Source organism: Phocoena phocoena, chromosome 10, assembly GCF_963924675.1.
Source record: "Phocoena phocoena chromosome 10, mPhoPho1.1, whole genome shotgun sequence".
Taxonomy (NCBI): domain Eukaryota; kingdom Metazoa; phylum Chordata; class Mammalia; order Artiodactyla; family Phocoenidae; genus Phocoena; species Phocoena phocoena.
The window spans coordinates 4,221,382-4,231,546 of NC_089228.1; the positions used below are offsets into that span (position 1 = coordinate 4,221,382).

Consider the following 10,165-nt stretch of genomic DNA (forward strand, 5'->3'; position numbering starts at 1 on the left):
TTTTGATTTGTGTTTCCCCAATAATTAGTGATATTGAGCATCTTTTCGTGTACTTTTTAGCCATCTGTATGTCTTCTTTGGGGAAATGTCTATTTAGATCTTCTGCCCATTTTTTGATTGGGCTGTTGTTTTTTTGATATTGAGCTGCATGAGCTGTTGTATATTTTGGAGATTAATCTGTTGTCAGTCTCATCTTTTGCAAATATTTTCTCCCATTCCGAGGGTTGTCTTTTTGTTTTGGGTATGGTTTCCTTTGCTGTGCAAAAGCTTTTAAGTTTAATTAGGTCCCACTTGTTTATTTTTGTTTTCATTTTCATTACTCTAGGAGGTGAATCCAAAAAGATATTGCTGAGATTTATGTCAAAGAGTGTTCTTCCTATGTTTTCCTCTCAGAGTTTTATAGTATCCAGTCTTACATTTAGGTCTTTAGTCCATTTTGAGTTTATTTTTGTGTATGGTGTTAGTGTTCTAATTTCTTTCTTTAACATGTGGCCAGTTTTCCCACCACTTATTGAAGAAACTGTCTCTTCTCCCTTGTATATTCTTGCCTCCTTTATCATAGATTAATTGACCATAGTTGTATGGGTAAACTTGTTTAAATGTTATTTTTTGGTAGACTTTTATTTTCAGTAATTTGTTTTGAGATAAGTTGAGTAAGAGGTTCAGATTCCAAGACAAACGGGGATTTATCTTTGCTTTGGGACTTGACAGCGAGATGTTAAAAAAATAATAATTTTGTTTTGAAAATTGTAATCAAACTTAGATTGCTTTATTTTAGAGTATTCAATGGAGTTTGATTTTTTTGATGGTTTCCTCATGTAAACAGGAAGCCAGCAGAAGAAGGCCTGTGATGAATAAACTTCATTATCTCTGCTAAAGGGACCTTGTTAAAGGAAATTAGATGTAGTAAAGATCATGATGTTGGGAGCTTGACCTAGTATTGAACGTTTTGTGATTTCAGGCACCTGAACTTTGACCTAGGCAATGTGGACCATGTTTGATGGTTCTTGAGCATGATTCATGCATTTGATCATTCATGCAACATATTTTTATTGAACTAACCAGGCATTGGGGATATAATGTGGAGGAAACCCTGATGTGATACCATCCCCCATGGAACCTGTGGGCTGGTGGAGGAAATAAATATTAATATTAAATTAAATGTAAAATTATAACTGCAGCAGTGGTATAAGTGATATTAGTGAAACTTGACCAGGTTAGAAAATGCATCCTCAAGAAATGGTACTTCTGCTATGATTTGATGGAAGAGTAGGTATTGACTTGGCAAAGAGAGGAAGGATGGTTGTCTAGGCAGAAGGAACAGCAGGTGCAAAGGCCCTGTGGTAGAAGGGAAAATGGTGAAATGAGGCTAGTGTGGCCTGAGAAGTGACAGCTAGAGGGATAATGAAATGGTTTGAGGTGGAGAGATAGGCCTGCTCTTGCAGGTTTTTATTAAAGGTTTTGTTAAGTTTTTGCCTTTATTCTAAGAGGAACAAGGAACCGTTAGAGGGTTTTAAGCAAGAAAGGACAAAGTCAGACTTGTTTTTTTTTTTCTCTTTTTGGCTGTGCCACATGGCTTGTGGGATCTCAGTTCCCCAACCAGGGGTTGAACCTGGAGCCACCGCAGTGAAAGCCTGGAATCCTAATGACTAGGCAACCACGGAACTCCCCAGACTTGCTTTTTTTTTTTTTTTTTTTGCGGTATGCGGGCCTCCCACTGCTGTGGCCTCTCCCGTTTCGGAGCACAGGCTCCGGACGCGCAGGCTCAGCGGCCATGGCTCATGGGCCCAGCCGCTCCGCGGCATGTGGGATCTTCCCGGACCGGAGCACGAACCCGTGTCCCCTGCATCGGCAGGCGGACTCTCAACCACTGCGCCACCAGGGAAGCCTGTACTGCAGTTTTAACCAAAGAGTAGGCATTGGATAATATTTCCTGAATCAATGACTAGATCAGTAATTTTAATGCTTTCCAGAAATAGTGTTCTCCTGCTCATGTTTCTCGTGTTGGCAAATAATTAAGGCTGCATTATTAATTGATATTTGCACTTAATTAATAATAGTGTACTCTTCCTACCCAACAACCCCTTCCTCTTCCATAAGCCATGACCTGATTGCTCAGAAGCATGTTACCTAATGGAATCAACATAGAAAATTAAAAATAGCTATCTGCATGGTATTATTTAGCTTTGAGTTATTTTGTTCTCTACTTATGCTAGCTGGTTTATAATTTGATGAAAGTAGCATATTTGAATATTTTCTTATTCTTTTGATCATTAAAAAAACTAAAATATATTGAATTCATTGTTGTCTTTTTTTAAAATTTATTTTATTTTGTTTTGATCATTAAAAAAACTATATTGAATTTTCATTGTTGTCTTTTTTTAAATTTTATTTTATTTAATTTATTTTTGGCTACGTTGGGTCTTTGTTGCTGAGCACAGGCTTTCTCTAGTTGGGTGAGCGGGGGCTACTCTTCATTGCATTGCGCGGGCTTCTCATTGCGGTGGCTTCTCTTGTTGTGGAGCACGGGCTCATTGCGGTGGCTTCTCTTGTTGTGGAGCACGGGCTCATTGCGGTGGCTTCTCTTGTTGTGGAGCACGGGCTCTAGGTGCGCGGGCACAGTAGTTGTGGTGCACAGGCTTATTTGCTCCGCGGCACGTGGGATCTTCCCAGACAAGGGCTCGAACCTGTGTACCCTGCATTGGCAGGCAGACTCTTAGCCACTGCGCCATTAGGAAAGTCCCCTCGTTGTTGTCTTTTATAACTAAGTTGCCTTCATTTCTGTTGAGCAGATGCTTGCTCGAAGGGATTTAAATGACAAGCTTTTTCTGTTTACCCTGCTGGAAGTTTGATGCATTCAGCTGACAGCTTTATTTTTCTTTCCTCAAAAGCCAGAACTAGGCCTACAGGAAGAAAAGGAACGTATTCCGGAGCCAAAGGCTGATGTTGCATAGGCCTGTGGGGGTGCATATTCAGAAGCTGTGCAGTTGGTTGGCCTGGATCTGTCAAAACAGGTTTGGTTGGTTCTGGCTGTGCCATGGTTTATTTATATGCTTCTGAGTAGTGATCTTGGGAATGAATACATTATGAGTACAGTTTGGAAAGTTGTTGTATCGATTGCTGAGGGAAGTAAAAAAAACCCACCCGAGGAACCCCACTGTTGAACAGGTCTTGGGTTCACTGGTTTAATTTTCTGTGAGTGCCGTCCAGTGATTAAACCTTTGCCTCATCTCAGCAGCAACTGCCAGTTTTTTGGACGCAAGTTAGTTCATGGAAGAGACTTTGTGTGATAGGAAGACAAAACGTGAAATTAAATATATCTTAGCTCTGGCCTAAGTAGATATTGTTAAACATGGGTGAGTTGGATATAACATAAGCTTTCTCTTCTGGTTTCAGGAAAGCATAGTGGAAAAAAATGTAGGATTCTTTTCTAATTTCTGTTGATCCAGCTAGGATATTATGTCTTGCATTTTTAAGGCATTCAAGCATTTGTTTAGTTGAATTGTGGGAAAAGGATAGACAGAAGAACAGGACATTCAGTGTTTGAACAGTGTTAAGTAGAAGAACATGAATTGATGAGGTAATTGTATCCTTCTACATTTTTGACTATCAGGATTTAGATTTGGTTACAGATTATGCAATTATATTTACAAAAGAAATGCAGACATTTCAGTAAAGTACTAACAGTTTTCAGATGAGAACTAATCTGAGTGTTAATTAGAAAAGAATTTACAATTTTGCATTAAATGTAATCCTTCTTAAATCTTACTATTAAATTTATGATCACGATGAGGTACATTTTTTTAAAAAATAATTTTTATTGAATTTTTTATAGTTGGTTTACAATGTTGTATTAGTTTCAAGTGTACAGCAAGGTGATTCAGTTTTATATATATATATATATTTTTTTTTTCTTTTTCAGATTCTTTTGCCATATAGGTTATTACAGAGTACTGAGTAGGGTTCCATGTGCTACACAGTAGGTCCTTATTAGTTATCTGTTTTACATATAGTAGTATGTATATCTCAATTCCAGTCTCCCAATTTATCCCTCTCCCCCTTACCCCTTGGTAACTATAAGTTTGTTTTCTACATCTGTAACTCTATTTCTGTTTGCAGTTAAGTTCATTTGTACCCTTTTTTTAGATTCCACATATAAGTGGTATCATAAGATATTTATCTTTGTCTGACTTCACTCAGTATGGCAATCTCTAGGTCCATCCGTGTTGCTGCATATGGCATTATTTCATTCTGTTTTTATGCCTGAGTAATATTCCATTGTGTATATATACCATGTCTTCTTTATCCATTCCTCTGTTGATGGACATTTAGGTTGCTTCCATGTCTTGGCTATTGTAAATAGTGCTGCAGTGAACATTGGGGTGCATGTATCTTTTCGAATTATGGTTTTCTCTGGATATATGCCCAGGAGTGGGATTGCTGGATCATATGGTAGCTCTATTTTTAGTTTTTTAAGGAACCTCCATACTGTTCTCCATGGTGGCTGTACCAGTTTACATTCCCACAGCAGTGTATGAGGGTTCCCTTTTCTCCACACCCTCTCCAGCATTTACTGTTTGTAGATTTTTTGATGATGGCCATTCTGACTGCTGTGAGGTGATACCTCATTGTAGTTTTGATTTGTGTTTCCCTAATAATTACTGATGTTGAACATCTTTTCATGTGCTTTTTAGCCATCTGAATGTCTTCTTTGGATAAATTTTTTGTTTTTTAATTTATTTATTTTTGGCTGTGTTGGGTCTTCGTTGCTGCGCATTGGCTTCCTCTACTTGTGGCGCGCGGGGGCTACTCGTTGTGGTGCATGGGCTTCTCACTGAGGTGTCTTGTTGCAGAGCACGGGCTCTAGGCACACGGGCTTCAGTCGTTGTGGCTCGTGGGCTCTAGAGCGCAGGCTCAGTAGTTGTGGCACACGGGATTAGCTGCTCCACGGCATGTGGGATCTTCCCAGACCAGGGCTCAAACCCATGTCCCCTGCATTGGCAGGTGGATTCTTAACCACTGCGCCACCAGGGAAGCCCTGGAGAAATATTTATTTAGATCTTTTGCCCATTTTTTGATTGGGTTTTGTTGTTGTTGATATTTAGCTGCATGAGCTATTTGTATATTATGGAGATTGATCCCTTGTTGATCGCTTCATTTGCAAATATTTTCTCCCATTCTGTGGGTTGTCTTTTCGTTTTGTTTATCGTTTCCTTTGCTGTGCAAAAGCTTTTAAGTTTAATCAGGTCCCATTTGTTTACTTTTGTTTTTATTTTCATTACTCTAGGAGGTGGATCCCAAAAGATATTGGTGTGATTTATGTCAAAGAGTGTTTTCCTCTAAGAGTTTTATAGTATCCAGTCTTACATTTAGGTCTTTAATTCATTTTGAGTTTATTTTTGTTTATAGTGTTAGGGAGTGTTCTAATTTCATTTGTTTACATGTAGCTGTCCAGTTTTCCCAGCGCCACTTATTGAAGAGACTGTCTTTTCTCCATTGTATATTTTTGCCTCCTTTGTCATAGATTAGGTGACCGTAGGTGCATGGGTTTATCTCTGGACTTTCTATCATGTTTCATTGATCTGTATTTCTGTTTTTGTGCCAGTACCACACTGTTTTGATTTCAGTAACTTTGTGGTATAGTCTGAAGTCAGGGAGCCTGATTCCTCTAGCTTCATTTTTCTTTCTCAAGACTGCATGGGGACACAGACATAGAGAATGGACTTGAGGACACAGAGAGGAGGAAGGGTAAGCTGGGATGAAGTGAGAGAGTGACATTGACATATATACACTACCAAATGTAAAATAGCTAGTGGGAAGCAGCCACATAGCACAGGGAGATCAGCTTGGTGCTTTGTGACCACCTAGAGGGGTGGGATAGGGAGGGTGGGAGGGAGATGTAAGAGGGAGGGGATATGGAGATATATGTATACATTATCGCTGGTTCACTTTGTTATACAGCAGAAACTAACACAACAGTGTAAAGCAATTATACTCCAATAAAGATGTTAAAATTTAAAAAAAGGATTGCTTTGGCTATTTGTGGTCTTTTGTGTTTCCATACAAATTGTAAAATTTTTTGTTCTAATTCTGTGAAAAATGCTAGTGGTAATTTAATAGGTATTGCATTGAATCTGTAGATTGCTTTGGGTAGTTTAGTCACTTTGACAGTATTGATTATTCCAATCTAAGAACATGGTATATCTCTCCATCTCTTTGTGTCATCTTTGATGTCTTTCATCAGTGTCTTATAGTTTTCTGTGTACAGGTCTTTTGTCTCCTTTGGTAGGTTTCTTCCTGGGTATTTTATTCTTTTTGATGCCATGGTAAATGGGATTGTTTCCTTGATTTCTCTTTCTGATCTTTCATTGTTAGTGTATAGGAATGCAAGAGATATCTGTGTATTAATTTTGTATCCTGCAGCTTTACCAAATTTATTGTTGCGCTCTAGTAGTTTTCTCATAGCATCTATAGAATTTTCTATGTACGGTATCATGTCATCTGCAAATAGTGACAGTTTTACTTCTTTTCCAATTTGGATTCTTTTTATTATTATTTTTTTCTTCTCTGATTACTGTGGTTAGGACTGCCAAAACTATGTTGAGTAAAAGTGGCAAGAGTGAACATCTTTGTCTCGTTCCTGATCTTAGAGGAAATGCTTTCAGTTTTTCACTGTTGAGAAAGACATTTGCTGTGGGTTTGTCGTATATGGTCTTTATTATGTTGAAGTAGGTTCCCTCTGTGCCCACTTTCTGGAGATTTTTTATCATAAATGGGTGTTGATTTTGTCAAATGCTTTTTCTGCATCTATTGAGATGATCATGTGGTTTTTATTCTTCAATTTGTTGAGGTGGTGTATCACACTGATTGATTTGCAGATATTGAAAAATCCTTGCATCCCTGGGATAAATCCCACTTGATCATGGTGTATGATCCTTTTAATGTGTTGTTGGATTTGGTTTGCTAGTATTCTGTTGAGGATTTTTGTGTCTATGTTCATCATTGATATTGGCCTGCAATTTCCTTTTTTTGTGATATCTTTGTCTGGTTTTGGTATCAGGGTGATGGTGGCTTCATAGAATGAGCTTGGGAGTGTTCCTTCCTCTGCGATTTTTTCTAAGAGTTTCAGAAGGGTAGGTGTTAACTCTTCTCTAAATGTTTGTTAGCATATGCCTGTGAAGCCATCTGGTCCCGGACTTTTGTTTGTTGGAAGAGTTTAATCACAGTTTCAATTTCAGTACTTGTAATTGGTCTGTTCTTATTTTCTATTTATTCCTGGTTCAGTCTTGGAAGGTTGTGCCTTTCTAAGAATTTGTCCATTTCTGCTCAGTTGTCCATTTTATTGGTGTATAGTTGCTTGTAGTAGTCTCTTATAATCCTTTGTATTTCTGTGGTGTCCATTGTAACTTCTCCTTTTTCATTTCTAATTTTATTGATTTGAGTCCTCTCCCTTTTTTTCTGGATGAGTCTGGCTAAAGGTTTATCAATGTTGTTTATCTTCTCAAAGAACCAGCTTTTAGTTTCATTGATCTTTGCTGTTGTTTTCTTCGTCTCTATTTCATTTATTTCTGCTCTGATCTTCATGATTTCTTTCCTTCTGCTAACTTAGGGTTTTTTTTGTGTGTGTATACACATTTAGTTTTATTGTAACAAAGCAACTTGTACACTTTTAATGTTTAACACTGAGCATCATCTTTCCTTTCCAGAGAAACAAAAAGAAAACTTTAAAAATAAACAGGGACAAAATTATAATAGAGAATGTCAATTGCATATAAGATCTTACAGGTTCTGCTGATTATCCCATTGAGTGGCAGGGCTCAAGTCATCATTAGGAGAGAATTTTATTTTAAAAGTGTCATCTTAAACTGCACGGATGTCCGTTAAACATCACAATTAAACATGCCAGAGGAGAAGCCATGTTGTCAAAATGCCCACTTAACCCATCCAAACATCTCAAACCCATTCTTTGCTGACCTTCTATAACCCCATTTTTTAAAGTTTTTTTTTAAACAAGAGAAAGTAGACAGATACATGTTGGTAAATGCTAACTGTCCATATTCACATAGAGACACAGTGCAATCTCTGAGTCCAACACACAGAGAAAGGAGGAAAAAAGCTAGAATTCAATGCACTACTACACAGGGGCCTAGCACCCTCCAGCTTCCAGCAGAGCTAAGGGAGCAGAAGGTTTTTCTTTTTTCCCACAGAGCATGGTGGTGTTGATTCCATAAAGTTTTTGTTGAGACAAGAAGGGATAAAAATGAATTTGAAACAAAGGGGTAGAGATTCTTTTCTCACTGAATTCTGCTCAAGGTATTTTCCCCCCAAATAAGTTGTGAGCCATGGTATAAAGGAGAAAAGAGACCTCACAAACAGGGCGACTGAGCACAAGAGGAGGAGGAGAAAAAAAAGACTGCAACTTGCTCCCAGGGACTGGAGAAAATTAAAAAAGGAAGGTTGGAATCCATCAGTGTTCCATTAGTCATCTTCTCCTTCATCTTCCTTCATCCTTATCCCCTTCTTCATCAATATCTTCCAATTCTTCTTCCTTTTCATCATCATCGTCACCTTCTTCTCCTTCCCTTTCCTCATCATCCATGTCCGGAACCAAGTAGTACTGTAATGGATTTGGCCAAATATCATCTTTGATGACCTCTCCTAACTCATCTGCACCTGCATCAGAATGATCAGTAAACCAGGTGAAGAAGCTTTCTGGTTCCTTATGCTGTCTCATCATGCTGGCTTTATTCTGCGTTTGACTTCAACGTTTTGTCACATCCTTTCTGGATTTCCATTTGATTTCAGTGGACTTTGAAGACGGATCACCACTCTCATTCCGATGAAATTCTTTGGAGAGACCTTTATTTTCGAAGTAAGGGTTTTCATCAAAATAAGAATCTATTCTGTAACGTGATTTAATATCTCCAAATTCTGTCACTTCAACTCTTGTCAAATAATGCAGCGCCTCTTCATCCTCCTTCCCAAGCAGTGCAGACACTTGCGGATGGTTAACAAATGATGTTACCCAAAAATGTGGGGTTTTGGCGATCAATTCTGACGCCTTCTGAAGAAATGGTTGGCGGAGTTTGTTATATTTCTGTTGTGCTTTCAAAATCTCCTCACTGGCTTGTTCGTCAAGTCTGTCTGTTTTCATTTTGTACTTCATCAGTATGTTCAATTGCTTCTTGCTATTCTTTTTCTTCCTTCGGCAGGTTCGGAGAAGCAGATATTTCCTCTGGCCTGGAGGCAGGAGTCAGTCTCGGTTTCTTCGGTTTCTTTGCTTGGGGTGGAAGTGAAAACTGGTGTTTGGGGGCCATGCTAGGAGAAAAGCCAAGAATCCACGCAAGGAAAGAGGCTCGTACCAGGAGCTCTGAGAACTTTAACTTTGGGTTTTGTTTGTTCTTCTTTCTCTAGTTGCTTTACGTGTAAGGCTAGGTTTGAGGTATGTGTTTAATAGTAGTTTAAAAAAAAAAAAAACAGCTAACACTTACTGAGTATTTGCTTACTTCTTGCCAGGCGCTATATAAAGTACTTTCCATGCATGCATTTCTCATTTATTCTTTACAGTAACCCCATGAGATGGGAAATATTTTTATCCATACTTTAGAGATCAAATTAAGTAATTTGCTCAAGGACCCACAGTTAGTAGGCAAGTGAGCCATAATAGCATGTACTGCATGTTTTAAAATTTTACTTCATTTAAGAAATACTGAAAGGTTTTGTATGAAAGTCTGATTTCAGTAGACCATTTTGTTTTAGCTTTGAGGAATTTATATCTTTAGGATTGTTGAGAATCATACAAAGTAAATTATTTAGAGCTACAGAAAATGTTTTGTCATATATGGTAATATTTCATTTGTTTAATATTGAAAGGGGATAAAGAATTATAAATGTTTCCAGATTGGTAAAGTTTACCTCTGTTGAAGAAATGTAGCTTTCAAAGAAATTAACCATTTTAGAATAGTAATTTTTCTGAAATGTGTGTTCCTTTTTGGCCTTGTAAGAAAAAAATTTTCACCCTCTTAAAGACAGTTTTCTGTGTATGATGAATCTGTTCTTTATTTATTTTTAATTTTTTGACTGCACTCCATGGCATATGGGATCTTAGTTCCCCAACCAGGGATCGAACCTGGGCCTCCTGCATTGGTGGCGCAGAATCTTAACC

At 38.0% G+C, this 10,165-nt stretch overlaps 1 pseudogene; it reads right to left on the reverse strand.

Moving 5' to 3' along the window:
- Nucleotides 1–8,494: 8,494 nt before the first annotated feature.
- LOC136129016 (protein SET-like) lies at nt 8,495–9,317 on the reverse strand (annotated as a pseudogene).
- Between the last annotated feature and the right edge of the window lie 848 nt (nt 9,318–10,165).